Raw genomic sequence first — 21439 nt, 5'->3', positions numbered from 1 at the left:
GGGTCACCGCGATATGAAGAACTGTATTAAAGGGTCTCAGCATCAGGGAGGTTGAGGACGACTGACTTAGAGGGGGGGGGTCTTCGGGTTGGTTGGGGGTGTGCCCTTCAGAGGCGGCCATGGGACTCTGTTGTCCTTCTCTTTCATTTCCTGTCTATGAGGTGACCCACTTTTGCTCTTCAGGGGCCCTGACCATGATGTGCTGTACCCCTAAACCTCTGACCCCCACCCCAGCCTGATATGTGATCATGGGCTGAAGCCTCAAGCCCAAATAAATGTTTCTACTTGGTAGCTGATCACCTCAGGCAATTTTTATAGTAAATATGAAGCCAACTCATACTTTCCTGGGGGTATTACTGAGATTTGGTTTATTTTTCAATATATTATTGAGTACTTGAGTTTTCCTCTACTTTTATCTCTTAGTGTTTTTGTGACCCAGAAAAAAAAAAAAAACCTTCATTCTTCATTTCTCAATAACACAATATCAACATAATGCCATGCATCATGGTTACATGTATGACTAACTGTTAATTACATTTCAACATGCTTAAAGTTTGAGCTGAATACATCTATTCATTACTTTCTTTATATGTAGATGTCTCTTAGTGCTTTTTCTTATTTTTAAAATTACATTTTATTTATTTTGTGTATGCATGCTCTCGTGCTCATGTATGCATAACAGAGGAGGGAACCGATGGAGGTCTGAGGACAACTGTAGGAATCAGTTCTTATTCCTCCGCTTCCTAGGTGGGTCCTGGGGGTTGAACTTAGGTCACCAGCCTTAACATCAGGTGCCTTTACCCATCCAAGCATCTTGCTGGCTCCCTTTTTAGCCAGACCCTGTCAGAAAATCATCATTTATACTTTTGTGTATTTTTTTTCTTACGCTTTTATTTTTTAAAAAGTTCCTAACGCTAGAGCATCTGGAATTTGTTAAGACTCGTGGCATAAGATGAGATGACTTTTCTTCTGAGCAATTAGCCAATGTGTTTCTCCTCTTTGTTTACTCATTTGGCTTAATGGTCTTTACTGTACCACGTACCACTTTCACACAGCCACCTCCCTTCTTCTCCTCTTCACCCTTTGAGCCTCTGCTGCCTTCATTATTTTAAAACAGGAGCTTCCCAGTATTCTGGAATCTTCTAGGGCAAATTTCTTCTCAATTAAAAAAAAAAATCACTAGTCATCTCCCATGTTTATTTTTCCAGATGACCCTGAGGATCACTTTAACTAATGAAAGCACATGCTAATTTGAGAAAAATACTTCTTTTTTTTTTTTTTGCAACAGCTCCTCCCTGCCCCATTCTGCATGAATATGGATGTCCTCATGCCTCACATTTCTGTGGTGGTTGATGTTGCTCTCCAAGCAAAGTTTGGTGCCCACACTGCAAGTGGAAATTTGGGGCTTGAATTTCTCTCTGGGGCTAGAATTGTTAAGGAGAAATTCTGAGCCAGTTTAGAACATGCTACCCTTCAAATGGGTGAGAGAGCACAGAAGATCGGATTTCAGAAAACCAGGACTTTTAATGTTTAAAAAGCCCTATAAATGCTTTTGAAAATGTGTTTCTCAACTGACTACCGTGTTTTAGTGTGAAGATTTCTTGGTGGAGAATATTAAAGAGACAGGCTATCATTACAGCATCATTCTCCACATATTCTGCATGTCAACGTTAATTCAGCCTTAGCAATGACTAGTAAAATATGGTTAAGTATTAGGCATCATTTCACACCGTTGGCTTGCTTGCTCCATTTCACAGATGTGTGGAAATAATGTCTGGCTTCAATTTGCATCGAGATGGGGTGGACGTGTATTTTTTACTCCCGGTTTATTTTTAAAATAAACAAGAGCAAATGGGAATGTGCCATCGGATGTGGTCAGTCAACTTCATGTGACCTCAGAATTTGTATTAGAAAACAACTCCAGTTACTAGTTTCAAAGGTGAGTTTCAAAGTAACGCAGGAGGAAAAGAATTCCTCCCTAACTCTAAACAGAAAGCTATCCAAGGAGCCAAGATGCCCCAATCAGAAGGCACCACATGGGTAGCCTACTACCAAGATGAGGGCTGAAGCCTGCAGGGACCCATGCCACTCTTCACATCAAGTCTGCCAGCAACACTAGGATTCACGCTCGGACAGATGCTGGAAGGGTTGTGTTGGTCTAGCCTTGGAAGCTCAAATACTAGGCTAACTTAATCCCTTGTTCAAGCCTTGCCTGATCAGGGAGATTTGTAGAGCACACTTCTGGGTGTGTTTGTGAAGAAGGCATTCCTACAGATAGTTAGGGGTGGAAGACCTATATGCAGGAATGTGGGAAAAATAAAGGGAGGAAAGCTCGAGCACAGGTATGCTGCTTGCTGATTCCTGGCAACCCTGAAGTGAGCAGCCTTCTATCCCATGGGCTCTTACTCCCATAATGCTCTTCTTCACCAATATTCAGAAGACACCAAAACAAACCAAAACAAAAAACAAAGCCAGCTAGACCAAGATCTCGGAAACCATGAGCCAAAATAATTCCTTTTTCTCTTAAGTTGCTTTCGAGGGTAATTAGAGTAACAGGAAACTGACTAACAGACTGCTCTGGGTTAGCCTATGCTAACCACATATAGCCTGCATATCCACACCTAAGAAGGGTCTTTGAGTAGACTTGATTACCTGTGAATTCTGTCCCCCTGCCCCAAATAGAACTCTGTGATTCACAAATAGTGTTGTGAGGGTATACTCCAGGCACATGTATTATAATTACATTGAAGCTATGTATGGATTTGAGGAAAAATTTCTTTTCAATTCTCTATCACATAATTCTTGACTATGGCCTGGAAGAAACGAGAGCTGTTGACAGCCACATGCCTGGTATCCAGAAATCTGGCATCTGTGTTTTCTGTGGTGAGCTGGGAAAGTTTCCAGAATGTTCTCGAGCAGATTTCTGAGGAGATGAGTTCTTTTTAGGTATAATTGAAAGGATTTTAAACTTCCAAACTTGGGTTGGGCTGAAGGGAAATCTGCACCTCTTTAAATAAGAACATGAAACCCCAAAAGGCAATTAGAGAGAAGAAGAGCTAGGATGGAGTTCCTTCACTCCTAAGACCCCACTCCTTTCTCTCAGGGGCACTGTGGGGCTTCCTAGTACCTTCCTGGTCCCATCCCAGGGTGGACAACCCAATCATCAGAGAAGTCAATGTTCCCAGTGTTCCCAATGTTCCCAATGTTCCACATACACTTCTGAATGTTCTCTCCACTTGTCCTTCTTGTGTCTAGGATGATGGGATTTCATAAACTCAACCACCATAACATAAACTATGTTAGTAGGCCAGTGAGACCCTTCTCCTTAGTTCTCAATATCACTGCATCGTTAGTAAGAAATGAAATTTACCCAAAAAAAAAAAAAATAAAAAAGAAGGTAAGCAACGTAGGAGGACCTTCCATAACAAGCCAATTTTAGAAGAAATAACAAACTTCAAATAGGTTTCTGAGCCCTAAATAGCTCATGCTAGCCCACGTGAGCCTGTGGTCCCCACAGCCACTGTTTATCTAAAGGCCCAGTCCTGGGACTCAGCTTCAGATCTCCTAAATATCTCTGAATAGGAAAACAGCACAAGATGATAAAAAATAATGCCAGAAGAGTCACATTCATAATAGTAATAAAGAAGTCCTCACCAACTTACAAAATTTGGCACACAGTTGAGACACGGTTTATTTAGGCAATGTGAACTCATGACAGGGGAAGACACTTTCCAATTTTTAGGACAAAATATTGAGCCTTTGATGTTGACATATTGGCTTCTTTCTTTGGGGTGAATTGTGCTAAGGTTCTATTTGCTTGTTTGATTTGTCTGCACGTGTTTTCTGCTTCAGATTAATCTGATAGCTGAAGTTTGTGTTATTGGAGGAGATTTTGGTTTTGTGCCCAAAGCATTAGACTACTGAGGATATCATTAAATGAACTTGAAAGTGACTTGGACCTTTTTTGAAGGAATGCTCCAGATGTGTGACTGCCTTCTCCAAGCCTTTCATTCTTCTATGTATCTGAAGCCACAGGCATGCAGAAGTTGCCGGTAAACCAATGAATTCCAAGGTTGAACAAGACATGGACGGCACTGCTCACACTGGATAGTAAGCTCAGCCCATGGATGTGGATGTCGGAGTAACTTTCCCACTGACCTCCGTTACAAAATGCTGAAAGGTGAGAGCAGGCAGACCACGCTGTGATCTGGGTGCCTCTCTACTGACGCTAAGAAAGAAGGGAGTGAGAAGAGCTGGGAACTGTAGGTCCATCCCATCACCACAGCCACAACATGGCAACAGAAGTCAGAGACTCATGAGGCAATTTTTAGTCTTGAGATGGGACAACATGGATGGCATTTTACAACAATATGTTATTCCTTGAGGACGAGGAACTGGTAGAAATTTTAGGTTAGGCAGAGGGAACTGCTTAGCAGAAACTTCATGAATCTGATTTATGTTTTATGAGGAATTAAGTTACAGGGTTTTTTTTTTTTTTCTTTTTTAAAACTCTGGACCATTAAAATCAACCATTCAGCCAAAACTGTATTTGGGATTTAACATTTTCTTTTAGAAAAACATTCTTAAAAGTGACGTACTCCAGGCACTAAAAGGCTGTGAAACCCTATTTTAACAATATGATGGGGCCTACCTTCAACCAAAGCAAAGTTAATAATAATATGGCCTAAGATCAAGGCTAATAACACATGTGGTTCAGTGTCTACTTATAGACACTCTGGGAGTTGTGTGGTCTTTGGTGATAACCATTGGGGCTAATTCTGAGTTGGTAAAAGTAAGCTAATCTTCCATGGTCAATGCCAGGAACCAACTCACATGCCCTATTATACTTAGGCAAACAATATCCCATGCTATAATGTGGAAATCTAGAAGTGTGGCCGAGCCAAAAATCACCCTCCACAAACACAAGACTTCATCATCACTTGGAATGTCAGCACTCTATTCCAGCTCTGAGAAGATGGGCAGCCTCAGCCCACCAGAGCCAGTTCTGACTAAGAGGCAAGCCCAGATTACTCTGGGTTGTGTTCTGACAGATCACACCTGGCTGTGCTACCACTCATGGCTTGGGAGCTCACTCCTCGGCAGCGGGGCTCACTGTCAGGTAGATGGGTAAGCAGATGGTAAGTGAGCTCTCCCAAGGACCACCCTCTGTGACGTAGGGTGGGCAGTGAGTGTGCAGGCAGCCTGGGGTGGGGCGGGGGGCTGCAGAGTTGCCATATCCATAGACTGTTGGGGGTGGCCAAGACTGTGTGCAAAGATTTCAGCGTTCTCCGCTTCTGGGTTGGGGGTGGACACACACACGATTTTTCCTTTGTGTAAGCTGGGAGATGATGGGGCTGTCAGGATTTCCTGATCACCAAGTGATGTATCTTAGTAAGATATGTAAGAATGTCTGCTAGGGGAAGAGCAAATGGTTGCATAAACAGTATCATGTGCTGGAGGGAAGGGAACTGTCTGGGCTGCTTCTCACTAGCATGGCCCTGCTGTGGATATTGCTTGCTTGGGATGCTGTGAATGTGTTGCTCTGATCTGGTTGATAAATAAAATGCTGATTGGCCAGTAGCCAGGCAGGAAGTATAGTATAGGCGGGATAAGCGAAGAGGAGAATTCTGGGAAGTGGAAGGCTAAGTGAGGAGATGCTGCCAGCCGCCGCCACCATGAGAAGTAAGATGTAAAGTACCGGTAAGCCACGAGCCACGTGGCAAGGTATAGATTTATAGAACTGGGTTAATTTAAGATATAAGAACTAGATAGCAAGAAGCCTGCCATGGCCATACAGTTTATAACTAATACAAGTCTCTGTGTGTTTACTTGGGTCTGAGTGGCTGCGGGCCTGGTGGGACTGGAGAAATCTCCAGCTACATGGCCCCATGTCTGGAGAGATGCCATTGCTAATTATTTCCTTTTGAGTGACCAATCACAGGTGGTATAGGGAGCTGATATAGTAACTACATCTAAGTCTGAATCCTAGTGCTATATGGCCTATGGCAAGCTACCTCAGGCCCCAGGATATAACTATTTCCCAAGGCAATAGATATAGGGCTTTCTTAGTGCTGGAATCTACATGTCCAGAATCAATGTATCAGCACAGCCTCACCACCTCTATGGAGGACTCTGTCCTGCTTGTTTTAGCTTCTAAGGTTTGCTGACCACACTCGGTGTTCTGACCACACTGTGACAATGTGATCTTAATCTCTCCCATTTTCCATGGCCACTTTCTCCATGTCTTTCAATTTCTGTGTCCCATTGGGTCCACCCTGATCCAGCATGACCATCTTGAGTTGAGTCTATCTACAAAAACCTCACTTCTAAAACAGTCTTGGTCTCTGATATAAAAGCTTAGGACTTGACCACAATTATAGGGGACCACAATCCAACCCCTGATGCTACCTAACAGAGCTGTAAAGAAATGAGGCAATGCCAGGTTGAGGTCCTGTGTTAAGTGCAGAGAGGTAGTTTTGGTAGGAAGGGTCAGCTTAAAGGTTTAGATCAGAAAGGAACTGAGTGCAGGAAAGGATCTTATCTCCCTGAGTTCTGGTGTCCGAATCCTGCTATGGGGCAACACACGTCCAAGCTCAGAAGCCAAATCACACAGGAACCATGGAGCTGCAAGAGCCCCAGACATCTGAAAACTGGTCTCCCCAAGTGAAGGCATTTTACCTCACAGGTTTGGGAATCCTGAGTCAGTAGGAGAAGAAGCTACATCAGGTTTCTCAAATAAGCTCTGAACCCGCCCTCCCACTCCCCCCAAAATCACCTCAGATGAATACTTTTGTAAACTACAATCAAAGCAAACTGTTAGGAAAAAAATGGCTGTGGTCTTGTCAAATCACTGTGTAGGTCCCCAAATGCTTATTCTCAGGCTCTGCTTTCATCTCATCACAGGCTGGCAGCATGCTGCTTGTGAACTGGCACCACTCTGTGCTCTTCCACTTGGGGTCACAGTGCGTGGTTAGGGCCAGGGTCACCGCAAACACGGAGGCCCCCTTGGGACATGCTCCCAGACAGGAACACCACTCCTCCCGTGACTCCCAGGACAAGGGACTGGTTTCTCAGCCACACCCGGGGGACAAGCCTGGCTAGGGAACCTTCCCTGTGTCTCCCTGCATGGTGCCTCTGGGTTTCCTTCCAGTTCTTTCCCTACTGACTGACTTTCCTTTCAAACCAGCTTTCCAAGTGCGCACAGTGGATTCCAGCAGTCCCAACACCCCGGCTCATATGGAATATATTTAGAGGGGGGGGGAAACTCCAATGGTGAGATGATTTTTGAACTGGCTTGGCCATAGTGTGGCTGGAATTTCAGCGCTGGCTTTCGTTTGCATTCGTCATGACACATTGATTATACAAGCTGTTGCTACTGCTATGCAAACAGCTGCAGCCCAGACCCTTCGATGACTTCGTCTTCTGTACATCAGCTGACTGACAGTGTTCACTCAGCCAGCGCCTCGGCTCTCTTGCTTGGAAGCCGTCACCACGGTCTGTGGACATGTACAATGACGTTTCTCCTAAAGGAACACCCGCCAGCCCAGGACACAGAGGGGTCTTTTCTTATCAGGCTCAACTTAGGAGGTTATTTTGGAATAGCCGGGATTTCAGCTTATAATCTTAAGAGTGTCTTTCTTTATTTTTTTTATTTTATTTTGGTTTTTCGAGACAGGGTGCTGTGGGACGGTCTGTATGTCAAATTGCTCTCATTGGTCAATAAATAAAACACTGGTTGGCCAGTGGCCAGGCAGGAAGTAGGTGGGACAAGGAGAGAGGAGAATTCTGGGAAGTGGAAGGCTGATGCGGAGAGACACTGCAGCCGCCGCCATGACCAGCAGCATGTGAAGATGCCGGTAAGCCACCAGCCACGTGGCAAGGTATAGATTTACAGAAATGGATTAATTTAAGCTATAAGAACAGTTAGCAAGAAGCCTGCCACGGCCATACAGTTTGTAAGCAATATAAGTCTCTGTGTTTACTTGGTTGGGTCTGAGCGGCTGTGGGACTGGCGGGTGACAAAGATTTGTCCTGACTGTGGGCAAGGCAGGAAAACTCCAGCAACAACAGGGTTTCTCTGTGTAGCTTTGGGTCTTTACTGAAACTCACTCTGTAGCCCAGGCAGGCCTCGAACTCACAGAGATCTGCCTGACTCTGCCTCCCGAGTGGTGGGATTAAAGGTGTGTACCACCACTGCCCGGCTCTTTATAGTTCTTAACCTGTGAGCCCTCTCCTAAAAGAGACCTTGAATATGGCACCAACATGTCTTCTAGCGATTTAAAACAGTGGCTGGAGCCCATGTTTAAATATGTTCACATCACTGTAACCAAAATACCTGACAGAAACAATATTAACAGAGGGAAGGCTTATGTGGGCTCAGAGTCTCAGAGGGCTTCAGTCCATGACAGCATGGAAGGGGTGGAGGCGTTCATGATGGTGGGAACATGTGGTGGAGACTTCACATCATAGTGGGCCAGCAAGAAGAGACTGAGTCAGGACGTGGGGTCAGCTATAAGTTTTGGGTGTTTTGTTTGTTTGTTTTCGAGACAGGGTTTTTTTGTGTAGCTTTGTGCCTCTCCTGGAACTCACTTGGTAGCCCAGGCTGGCCTCGAACTCACAGAGATCCGCCTGGCTCTGCCTCCCAAGTGCTGGGATTAAAGGCGTGAGCCACCACCGCCTGGCCCAGCTATAAGTTTTAAATACCTACAGCTTCCACCAGCTGGCACCCCCTCCTAAAGGGTCCACAGCTTCCCCAGATAACAGCTTGGGACCAAGCGCTCCAAACAGGACCCCGCGTGGGCCATTTCAGATTCAAAGTGTATCAGAGCCTCATCCTAAGAGCAATGTGCACAGGGTTCCACTGATGGCTTCCCATGAACGGGACCTTGAGTTGGCTTGTTTTGGGGCCTGAGATTTTGCCACCACTTCAAGGCATTGATGCTGATGGCAACCCTGGTAGTTTGTTCACACCCCGGCCTGGCTGATACTCCATGAGAGGAATGCGTATAACACATCAAGTCAGGATCCATGGAACACAACACTGGGCTCTAGAACCTTCACCTCCAGGGAGTTGGGACATTCAAAGTTAATTGCAATGTTCTGACGACGTGCCTCTACTTCCTCATCCTTGAAAGAGTCACTAGAACAACAGACAAGCAATTCTAACTTTGCGAAAGACTGCAAAGTCACAGGGACGGTGAGTTGGAGAAGGACGGTCATGTCAGACAGATGTTCATCAGCTTCTGGCAGAGGGAGAGCAGCTGGAGGCTCGCATCTAGTTGGCGGAGCTGAGGGGGAGCTCCCGGGGTCGGGGAGAGAGCGCCAGCCCACCTACTGCAGTCTCTAGGGGAGCTGGGCATGAGGCTGGCAGTCTGGGTACGAAATAAATTCTCCCCGGGCTGCATGCATGCGTGCATGCGTGTGTGCGGACATGTGTCTCGTGATGCTTCACCTCTCCCTGAGGGAGACATTTTTCAGAGCATGGGCAGCTGCAGCTGAGGCTCCAAGGATCTTGCTGACCCGGAGAAGACAGGAGGAGAGACATGGGCTGCCATACAAGCTCTCCAGTGACCAGGGCATTCAGGGTGACCTGCTGACCTGTTCCCGTCGCGACAACCAGATGTGTGCTCCACTTCCCTACCGCACCACACTTCACCTCTTATCCCCCAAACAGATGTGTGCAGGATTTTCTAGTGGGAAAACTCAACAAGCTCAGGAGAAAAGGAGATCTGTGACAGTTACTAAAATGTGCCCAGTGAACAGCCCGGGGTTGCTCGATCACCCTCCATATGTTATGTCAGGACCCAGGAAGGCTCCCACTGCGTGGCACTTTAAGCTCTGTTTTCTCTCAGGACAGAGCTATGCCACCAGAGGGAAGCGTCCAGACTGAAGAAGCGATGCCCTGACCAACCCCACTGTCAAAAGGAGCCCATGGTGAGCAGAGAAGTGGGTGTCACGGGGATAGAGGAAAGCATTTGAAAACGATCTTCCCCGTTTGAAGAGCTTTGAGACAGCAATGGAAAGATGAGAATATTAGATGCAGAAATATCTTTTTTGTTTTTAAAGGAGGGAAAAAAGTCAAAGAGAAAGAAAACCAAGAGGGAAAAATAATGTACACGGAAAGGTGACTAGGGGTCTGGATATCTGGTGAAAAAATGCTCATGATAAAAATCACTGAGAGCTACTGATCTGCAGTGTGTGTGTGTGTGTGTGTGAGAGAGAGAGAGAGAGAGAGAGAGACAGACAGACAGACAGACAGACAGACAGACAGACAGACACAGAGACAGACACACAGAGACACAGAGAGTGACAGAGACACAAAGAGACAGACACAGAACCGAGCCTAGCATGGGTTTTGAAACCCCACCCCCAGTGAAACTCTTCCTCCAACAAGGCCACGCCTCCTGATCCTTCTTCACCAGTGCCAACCATTTTTATTCAAATCGCCACACCCCCCTTCCTGCGCTCTGGCCCTCTGAGCCATTCTCTCATGCTGTGGTGCGGCAAGGTGTCCCTCAACAGACATGGCCATGCTACCTTGGAGTTCCAACCCTCTAGAACCACCAGTTCAATAAACCTGGAGTTTCCATAATAAGCCCAGCCTGTGGTATTCTTTACAGTAGAAAAATGTGGAGTAACCCCATCCCATGCATCTCATCCTAGGAAGTGATGCAGGAATAACTTAGTAGAGTGAAATACTGTCAAGAGACAAAGTCCGAGGGGACTGGGAAACCGGGGATCTGACAGATCTCTGCAATGAAAGGCAACCGAGCAGAGCTGTGCGGGAACTTCCCGAGAAAAGAGCCCAGGCTCGAGCAAGAGGTTAGGAATTCTGAGTCCAGGAGGACAGAGAGCGGGTGTCTGATAATACTGAAATAATATTAAAATAATATTGATGCAACATCAAAATTTGATAGGTACAAAATTTGATAGGTACACTTAGATAAGTTTAAGTGTTTTCTTTTAAAGAAAGGCATTAATTAATTCCAGAAGAAAAAACAACATCTGGTGCTAGAAGTCAAACAAAACTGTGATACACTAGTGAGTAACTGTGATATACTCTGTGGGTCAGGAGTGAACCTCATGAACCTTGGCAGTGACGTAGATGGGGCTGTGAGGCCACAATGTCTGTCCTATTAGGAGGGTGGGGGAAGAAGTAGGAGAAAGGGTGATGGGTTAAAAGAACTAAATAATGTCTCCTGCAAATCACTCAAGACGTGGCAGCCTACGCACACTAGTTTAATAAACAGCATGGTGATGGTCAGAAGATCCATGTAACCACATGGAAGGTGGCAGGCTTGCGGAGCTGAGTCTGTGGCGAGGCTGGATCGTCAAGGATGATTCCTCGTGTGCATCTTTTGATAGCACTGGGTTTTCGTTAAAGAGGCGCCACGTTAATACATAGTTTAAAAGCAAGAAGGTAAAATTGTAGGAACCCATGCTTTGATGCACGGTTCCAGTCATGTCTGACCAGCCAAGCGGAAGCATCTAGAAGGACTTGGGGAAGACTAGGGAGGTGACACCTTAAACGCCCACCGTCGTTTCGGCAGCGGGGGTCCTGCTGGGTTTCTCTGCGGGTCTGTGGGGAAGGGATGAAGGTGCTTGCCACCTTCCATGGGGCACCACACAGCACACAGTCATGCCAGTTTCTGAGCTCTTCACTGTACCCTTTTACAGTTCGGCACTCTTTGTAAGACTAGACAAGCCAGGGCATCATAGCCTGACTCCCCCCCCCCCCAAAAAAAATGTCTGAGAGCCTACAAAAACACAGACCAAGAAATGATATGTCTACTTGGAAAAGATTTGGCTAGAGAAAAATAGAACATTCTGCTGCACACCGCTGAGTCAGACAAAACCAGCTAGGGCCATGTCACCCCTCAGCTGGGCTGTGTGCCCCTTGCCTCCCCGCTCCCCAGTTTGGATATGTTTTCTAAGCAAAGGGGGTGAGGGCTGGGAAAAACCACAGCCCAGAGCATGAAGATGGGGTCCTCAAGTCTTTTGTCAAGAGCCCTCCTGCATCACCACGCTGATGTCTGAGTGGACAGAGGCTTTATAAAAAGGTTTATAAACACCAGCTGCCCACCTCTGGGGTCAGGTTTTTAATCTTGGCTCTAGAATAAAAACAATATGCAGGGAAGTCCAAAGGTGAAGTCTGTGATGAGTAAGTTCATCCCTTAGTCATAATCTCACTCAGGGGCCAAGCATGTTACTGTCAGCCTGACTGAAAACGACTCAGAGTGGGAGTGATTATGTTCTAAAGCAGAGGAAAATAAACCCCCCTCCTCCCCCCCCCCCCCCCCCCGCCATGATCGCAGATGGCTGCTCTCCCCTCCATGGCCCCGGATGCCATCAGACAACTGTCATTATGGGAAATGACTCATAAAAGGGGAAACTGTACCCCCCCCCCCCGATCTAGTCTGGGAACACTGTGCAAATTAGGGAGACATGGGTATGTGTGCATTTGAGGTTCTCCACAGGGGGAAGCTGGGACCCAGAAAAGATCAAGACCCACGAGATGGAGGATGTGCTGAAAACCAGCACACGTGGGAATCCTGGAGGTCAGGGGCTGGTACCTGGAGACTGACAAGGGAATTCCAGCAGTTACTGCAAGGCACACAGGACCACTGGAAACTAATGGGTGCAGACAGGAAAGCTGGGAGAAGAGACGGGAGAACTCTGGGTGGAGCTTAGGACCCGGAATTGCCCCAGTTACTGTAAGGAAGCGAGAGCCTTTGTGGTCAGAATAGGAAGCGGACAAGGGTAGCACATGGCATCTGTGGTTTAGCCACCAGTCCGGAGACTGGTGTTGGTGACCCAGGTCCATGTTGTGTCACAGACTTGAGGCTGTTGGTCCTGTGGCCTTGTCCAGACTGCCGCACACAGAAGGGTGACTGAACCAGAGAGGGATCTGGGCTCAGCCCAGGGAGGCAGGATCAGCAGGCATGGGCCCCTGAAGGCTGTACCAGCCCTCATGTGTTCACTCGTGGGGTCTGTTTTGATTAACATTGCAGTCTCCCACACCATGTGATAAAGTCCTATGTATCCTTTAAGGCTGGGCCTGAATGCCCCTAACTGGGTCATGGGGCTCCAGACTGTTTGAGACATTTTTCTATGTGTTTTGTTCATTTTTTAATATCATCCTGACCCAGGGCTGGCAAAATTCAGACATCTAAATCTACATCCTCATGTTTAATGTGTTCAGCACTAGAGTCTGCAAAGTTGTTATTATTAGAAAAATCAGTGTTCTAAGCTAAGTCTTTTCTGTTGCTGTCACTGGAGATACATCTCATAGAAGATTCTTTTTTAAAAAAAAAGATTTATTTATTTATTGTGTATACAGTGTTCTGTCTGCATGTATGTCTGCATGCCAGAAGAGGGCACCAGATCTCATTATAGATGGTTGTGAGCCACCATGTGGTTGCTGGGAATTGAATCTGCGTCCTCTGGAAGAGCAGGCAGTGCTCTTAACCTCTGAGCCATCTCTCCAGCCCTCACAGAAGATTCTTTCTCCTAGAGGAGGGATGACCTTAAGGCAAGAGCAATCGGCAAGCAAATGAAAAATACGTTTAAAAAAAATACCAGTCAAGGTAGTTGCTATTTCCAGTAGAACAAGTAACAATAGAGGAAGCAGATAACACACACACACACACACACACACACACACACACACACACACACACCCCTCCCTCCCTCCCTCTCTCTCCCTGCGTGTGTGTGTACTATGCTATCATCTAAGCGTTCCTAACATAAATGTGTCTAGAGGCTGTAGCCTCATGAGATAATGGTTCTGTAGGCTGTCACGGGGTTACCAGGCTGCAGTTACCGAATCCCTCCTTCCCTTCTGCCCTTCCAAGGAATGTGTTCTCTAAGACACTCCAAGTGTTTGAAAGTCAAAGTGAAGAGGCGCTTCTGGTCTGTGACAGTTTCCCACTCTGCCCCGGAGCCACTGACACATCATCGGCTGCACCAAGGACCTAGAACTCCCCTCCCCCACTCTCCATCAGACAGGTACCACCTTTTCAGAATTGCTGTCTGTAGTGTGGATTACCACACACACTGAAGATCACACAGTGGTGACTTATGGTAATTTCTTTTTCCTTCTTTTTTTTTTTTTTTTTTGAGGTGGTGGTGGTGGTGGGGAGGTTCAAGACAGGGTTTCTCTGTGTAGTTTTTGTGCTTGTCCTGGATCTCACTCTGTAGACCAAGCTGACCTTGAACTCACGGAAATCCACCTGGTTCTGCCTCCCGAGTGCTGGGATTAAAGGCGTGCGCCATCACCGCCCGGCTTTCCTTTCTTTTTTCCCCTTTTCTCCTGATGCTGGGATTTAAACCCATGGCCTCACCCCTGCCATGTAAGTACTCTACCACTGAGCTATCCCCCCAGATCTTATCGTTATTTTTAAATTTGTGGTTTTTAATTAAATGAACTTTACGTTGACAGAGACCATCTATACAGATTTTAAGCTTGTACCTTCAACTGAAACACACTACGTATGAACACTTAACAATCATGAGCCTGTGAATTAACTGATTGTGAAGAATATTTTTTAGAAGGACACAACTTTTTGGTGTTTTGTGGTGGTTCTGGGGGCTCAAACTTGAATAGCACTTCTGTTACTTAGGACAGTGGCCCTGTCCATGGGACTTGTTAGCTCTGGGAGGGTTGTACAGCTTCTTTCAAGCCTGGGTTCCTGGCTTAGAAAATAAAAAGACTATCTGCTTGCCCAACTCAGAGGATTTGCCCAAGAAGCCAGCAAGGCGGTCTACCTGGAAGTGTGTATGAGCTTTGAATTGCTAAGCCCATGATCCTCTCCTAGACACTGTGGCTGGCTTTGTGATCTAGGACCATACTCAAGAAAGGATAAATAATGCATCTACTTGTTTGAACATGAATAAGTCTACACACACACACACACACACACACACACACACACACACACGCACGCACGCACGTACGCACACGCACATGCACATGTGATCTAGTACTAATAGTATTAGAGTCTGAGCTCAGGACATAGCTGATAAAAACTATATGGAGAATATGGATAGGAGATGAACCAGGACCAGAGATGGGTCATAGTCTCAGCACTAATAATTGAGTTACTTAAACACTTTTTAAAATTGATTTTTGAATGTAGGTTATTTGAATTTCTTCTGGTCATTATTAAATTATTTTAAGGCTCTAGGATGTCTTAAGTTTTTGTTTTAGGTCAGCAGCAATAGAAAGTGGGAAGTAAAAATGGAAATGAAAGATAAAAAGACAATATCTACTTAATTTGGATATTTTAGAATTGTAGATATGAACACTCATAACTAACAATATACAGACTTGTATATAAACATCACACAGAGAGACACACTGTAGATAAACTTATTTGATTCCTGTAATACCAGTGGCTTTCATAAAATGTAATTTACATCTACAATTGATGAAATTTCAGGTTGTTTGAAACCCAGGACCCCTAGCTGGGCCCCTAGCAAGGCATAATCATACATCTGTGTTCAGACATTATGTATGGGTGCTGCCTCTGCACACACTGAGTTTTGTCTGGAAACCATGGTTACCTCCTGGCGAAAATGGGGAGATGCTGCCTCCTGCTGGAGAAATGCTAACAGTGCATTAATAACATTCTTAAGGATGCTTGGATATGAAAAACAAAGTTGCAAGATTGAAACCTTAAGAGTTTCCCTTTAGATAATAAAAACAACTTGGGCACACATTATCTACTAAACAGCAGACAGTATGGGAGGTCCAATATTCAGCACCAGTTAAGGGTAACCAGCCCCAGATCAAATCTCAATGGCAGACTTCATTTCAAAGTCCTAACTCCCTGGCATTTCTGGTTAAGAATTCAGGAATAGCAACTAGCCTTTACTGACTTGGATGATACGTGGTGTTTTTTAATCCTCTGAACATGTCAGTGTGGCTGTATTTCCAGTTAACATCCTCCCTCCAGGAACATGAAATTCACCAGAAGAGAATGGTTCCCCTTTTCCTGAGTCAGAAATAACAGAAGTGGTGTGTCTTCAAGGCGGAAGGTGCCAGAGTCATAGCTCAGCTGTAACGGATGAACTATGAAGTCTCTTGTCCCCTCCTTTTCCCTCCTCACTCTTGCCCAATCTCTTTTCCCACCTAACCCCTCTCCCACCTTGTTCCCTCCTTCCCATTTCCTCCCCCCCCCCTTTTCTGGCTTGTCAGATGACAGAGAAATCTGAAGTCATGGTTTCCCACATTTATTCATGCCTCTCAATAACTCATTACCAAATATTCACATATGTTAAGGACTGTGGATCTGGCCATCTAAGTCCTACCACAGCCCTTTAAAGTAGGTAATGTTTATGCACATTATAGGGAAACTGAGGCTTAGAGAGGTATACCGTTAATAGAGGATGTCTCCCGAGTTACGCACACACGCACAGTGAACAAGCAAACACAAACTGCCACAGCATTTGATTTGTGCTCTCTGTCATCGTTACCGATAAAATGAGTGAATTTATTTTCTTAAATACCTCCTTGTAAATGAACTTAGTTTGCAAAGTCAGCATTTAAGTCAATGGTTTGGAACTTATTCTAAGAGTTGGCAACTGTGGTCTCCAGACCTTCCATAAATGCCTAGTGATTTTTCCCATCATGCTCCCGGAGAACTTGCAATGGAAACAAGCGGATGAGCACTCAGGTGATGTTAGTAACAGAAAGCAGTTCAAACGCAAGGTAAAAGGATCAGACACATGCGTTCTCATGCTCTTGAAGGAGGAAACTTGTGGGTGGACCACACAGTTCCGTCCACCCACTAGGTGGCGCTATTGAACAAGACTAACTTGGACGCTGGTCTGGCCAGTACTGCTCCCATGCCATACAGTCACATGCTCTTTGTTCTTAATTAACTTGCTCATTTATTTTGGCTTTTTACCATTCCTACAATTTCAGCTTACAAAATCAGGTCTGAGTAATATTCCGTTAGCTCACAGTATGCTGGGTTTGTTTGCGTTTGTGGTCCCGGAGAACAAATCCAGGGCTCCAAGCATGGTAGGCAAGTGCTCTGCCCCCTCGGCCCAATGTTTCAGTGTATGGAGAGTTAAGGAAGGGAGACACAGCTACATTAAAACCCACAGCTCCGACGTACCGGAGTCTTCCCCTTACTTTCACATTTCGCTATAGACTTGTCTGGTCTGGCTTCAGTTTCTCACTCAAGAAAGGGCTGACTGGGTAGTAAAGGCGGTAGAGATTAAGTAATAAGAAGTAGAGCTGTGTGGTGGTCAGTCCTCACTGTGAACGTGACTAGACTGAGAGTCACCATGAAAATATGTGTCTGAGTGTGCTATGAAAGTGCTTCCAGGGAGGTTCCAGTGAGGACAGAAACACCACCCATGGGTGGGTGACACCATCCTATGGGGAGGCATCCCAGACTGAATTTTAAAAAGAGAGAGAGAAGGAGGGCTGGCCACCTGCTCTCAGCTCTCTCTCCTTGCTTCCAGACAGCTGAGGCCGTGTGACTGGCTACCTCACATTCCCGCTGCTACCCCTTCCCCTACCATGTGGACTGGAGCACCTCTACCTGTGAGCATCCCCCACCTAGACCATCATCAGGTCACTTCTCCGTCATGGATTAGGTCACGACATCCAGAAAGCAAGGAACACAGGAGGCATCTGTTACACCAGTGAGGCGTTTCCTCTCAGCTCGACCTGTGTCTCTTCCTTGTTCTCCAATTCCAGCTCAGTCAGGTCTGAAGACTCGTTTAGAAAACACACTGCGAAGGACCTAGCATTTGTAATGAACCTGAAGACCTGAGCAGACTCTGTGCTATCCACCAGGTTCGAACCTTGCATTCTATTTCACATTAATTAGTTATAATCATCAACTTCTTTTGAGATACGCTAGCTGGGTCTCCTAACAGTCAAACAGTAATATAAAATTAACATTTTTTTTTATCATAAGACCAGTTACCAAATGGTCAGAGACAAACTTGCTCAATGACACCACACCTTTCTGCAGTCGCTGAACGGGGCAGGCGCAGTCAAAGCGGTGCTTGGGGTGGGCCCCAGCTTCACTAAACGGCGCGCTGTTAAAACAGGCAGTGGTTGTTTGAAAGACACCACCCTTCCTATCTGAAAATAAGTGACCCTTCACCCTATTAAAGGACACCGCCACCGTCACTAGTCCTGTCCCTGAAAACTCAGCGCTTGCTGCCTGCCGTTGGTATGAAACTCACACGCATGTCGTCAGTGTCGCTGCAGAGGTCCCGATGACCAAAACGTACCAGGCTCCTGCATTTTTGTTTTTCAGTAACAGGGTATATAACCTGTGATCGGCAGCCACTGGAGAGTTTGCATATGAACTCATTTTTCCGGGTGGTCAGTGAATCCACAGTGGTCACAGCTCCCCAGAATAATCCTCCTCGGTGTCTTGCATTTTAGTGTTTCTTTGTTTTGTTCTTTAATCCTGCTTGGTTATAAAATGTGTGTGTGTGTGTGTGTGTGTGTGTGTGTGTGTGTGTGTGTGTGTGTGTACTGTACATACTGATTCACGTGGGCATGTGTGTGAGGGTATGAGTATGTGAGGGTGTGAGTGAGTGTGTGTGTACTGTATGTACTGATTCCCATGGGCATGTGTGTGAGGGTGTGTGTGTGTGTGCTGTACATACTGATTCACATGGGCATAGGTGTGACAGTGTGAGTTTGTGTATGTGGAGCCTTGAGGTCAACATTGGGATCCTCCTCAACTGCCTGCCACACCTTATCATCGCTGTTGCTTCTGAGACAGGTTCTCTCACTGAACCTATAGCTCGGTGATTCAGCTTGCCTGGCTGGCCTGTGAGCTCCTGCCATCTGCTAGTCTCTGCCTCTCTGGGATAGATTATCATGAAGCAAAATCATCTCTTTCCAAAACCCGTTGGAGGAATTTGGTCCTTTAATTAAAAAAAGTATCTATGTTGTACTAATGTGTAAACTTCATGGCGATCTTAGCTGGTGTCTTAGATAGTGTGCACCATGCCTGACGTTTAAGTGGGTATGGGAATCCAAATTCAAGTCCTCATGATTGTAGCAAGTGCTTTACTAACAGAGCCAAACTAAAAGTTTAAACTTATGGTTTTCCAGCGTTGGCGATCAAATCCAGGCTGTGGACATGCTAGGCAAGAGCTCTACCATTGAAATGTACTAAGCCCTAAAAGTCTCGAATGGAGGAAGCGCCATGACTTTAGTGTGCCACCCATGAGAACAAGGTGGTCTGGTGTGAACAGATTAAAGAGATCTATGCCTCCTTTCGCCTATCTGGCCCTCATGCACCAATCCACATTAGTGAGAGAACAGCATGGTGCTTTGTGTTTGCAGAAGCCCAGGTACAACAAGGAACTGGTCAGGAATCTCCGCTCACCCCTCATCCTCTGAATGAGGAACTCTTGGGACAGAGGAGCCATTTGATGGCTCGGTCTTCGGTGTCATCATAAGGGAACAGCAGAAGACATTGCCAAGTAACCACAGCGCACCGAAGTTACTGAGCTCTCGGCCCATGGTTCGTTTTGTCCCGCACACATTTCATGGCAGCAGAGAGCCAGACTGAGGTTATCAACTGGGGTTTATAAATGGATTGCCACAATTTCTACTCAGTAACTGAGTTTACAACTGAGAGGAGGAGTCTTGGGGTCCCCTCTGTGCCAGGAATTATCCTTTGTACCACTTCGCTATTAGAAAAGGGTAGGATTGGGGCAGCCAAGATGCACACTGAATGCAGAATAGATGCAGGGCATCAATGCAAGCCTCTGGAACAGCTGCAATGGGTTTCTGGAAGCCTTTCATCCCACTGCACAAGAATACCAGATGTCCCTTATTCCTTCTGAGGCCTTTAACATGTTGTTACTGCCCAACTCAAAGGGGAAAGACAGCTTTTATTTACTGTTGGGAAGACTGTAGCTGTAGGTAAGAGAGCTAACAGCCATCCAATGGTCACAAATCTTTTCTACTGTAAGCGATGGGCGTACAGATCACGGGATCAAGGCTCACCGTTCCCAAGATGTCACCTAGTTAACTGGAGAAAATAGGAAGTCAATAAGAAACTATAGCTAGGTGAGTGTCCCTTTGGGATGAGCTTTTTGTTTTTGTATGTGTTTAAGAACAGAGATGTAAATGTCTTCATCAAAATGAGCAAATCTCCATCCTTGCCCCTTAACAAATGTCTGGATAAGCATGTGGCACCAAGATTCATTCAGTCCATCATCTCACATTGTTACACACACACACACGCACACACACACACACACACACACACACACACACACACACACACACACACACACACACACAGGGTCCACCCAAGAATGACCGAATTCTTCCTTTAAAGATTCTAATGTAGGGTAAGCTCTCCTCCTGCACAAAGAGCAGGGCTCACACTGTCTTACGGAACCATTGTTGGACACAGCCGAGTGTTGACACCCTTCACATTTAAGGATGCAAACTCTTCCGTGGGCCTGTGGTTGCAAGGGCAGAGGAAGTTCCCGTTTCCAAACTCAGCAGCTGAAGGCTTCTAGCTACTCAAACTGATATTCCTGATGAGAAGACTCACAGCAAAGCTCACCTTCGGGTGTTCTGGCATATTCTTACATGCAGATAAGTTAGATTTTTTTTACCCTGAATGAGAGAGCTGGGAGACCCTGGAAGCACCTGCCAGCCATTATCCAAATGGCAGGGCCCCAGGGTAAGGGTCCCCCAGGCAAAGGCCAGTTTGCCTGGGCCTTGGTGATGCAGATGTGGTTCGAAGTCCCCATCTGACTGTCTGCAGACTTTGGGAGTGTTCCCTCTGTCTGCTATTTCTACCAGACCATATGCCCTCTCCCAAGAGCACAAAGCCACAAGCTGATCAGTGAATAAGTATGCAAGGCTTGGCCTGCAGCAGTAGATTAAGGAGTTCAGGAAAGGGAGAGGCAAAAGGGCTTCTTTCTCTCAAGCTAAATACTAATGAGAAGAAAATAAGTGATGGATTTCCAGAAGTAATTATCTTCGCAGTGATACCGTGGGCTGTCCCGCAATCACGCTGCCACTTCTATTTGGGGAGCACTTGGTGTGTGAGAATAAAATCTTAATTGCGTTTTCAATTTCCTTCCCCTATCTAATCTGCTGCTGGGATTTTACACGCCAGAGTGCTTTTGTAACGGCAGCAGGGCAGAGCTGCCTCATCTCAAGGAGCTCTTCCCTCCCTCCTGTTTGCATCCAGGAGCTGCAGGTGTGCGCATGCATCCACAGCCCTTGTTCACTCCAACAATACGCTGGAGTAAGTTGGTGGAGGATGTTGTGAACTTCTGTTTTTAAGGAGCGGGTCTTAGCCATTGGGACGCTAGCCTCGGTGAGTCTGTGTTTCACCTTAAAGCTTGAGATTTTGCAGTCAAAAGCCCACAGAACACAAGTCTTTGAAAGCCCAGGAACACAAGATATCACATCACACCTTCA

At 46.0% G+C, this 21439-nt stretch overlaps 1 protein-coding gene across 3 annotated transcripts in view; it reads right to left on the bottom strand.

The window, feature by feature from the left end:
- Nucleotides 1–21439, bottom strand: part of Ust (uronyl 2-sulfotransferase) — a 286921-nt gene that overhangs the window by 21885 nt on the left and 243597 nt on the right. The gene's annotated exons all lie outside the window — the stretch shown is intronic.

The sequence above is a fragment of the Peromyscus maniculatus genome, chromosome 16, assembly GCF_049852395.1.
Source record: "Peromyscus maniculatus bairdii isolate BWxNUB_F1_BW_parent chromosome 16, HU_Pman_BW_mat_3.1, whole genome shotgun sequence".
In the NCBI taxonomy this organism is placed as follows: domain Eukaryota; kingdom Metazoa; phylum Chordata; class Mammalia; order Rodentia; family Cricetidae; genus Peromyscus; species Peromyscus maniculatus.
The sequence above is the reverse complement of the archived record's forward strand: the minus strand, read 5'-3'. Positions and strand labels throughout refer to the sequence as shown.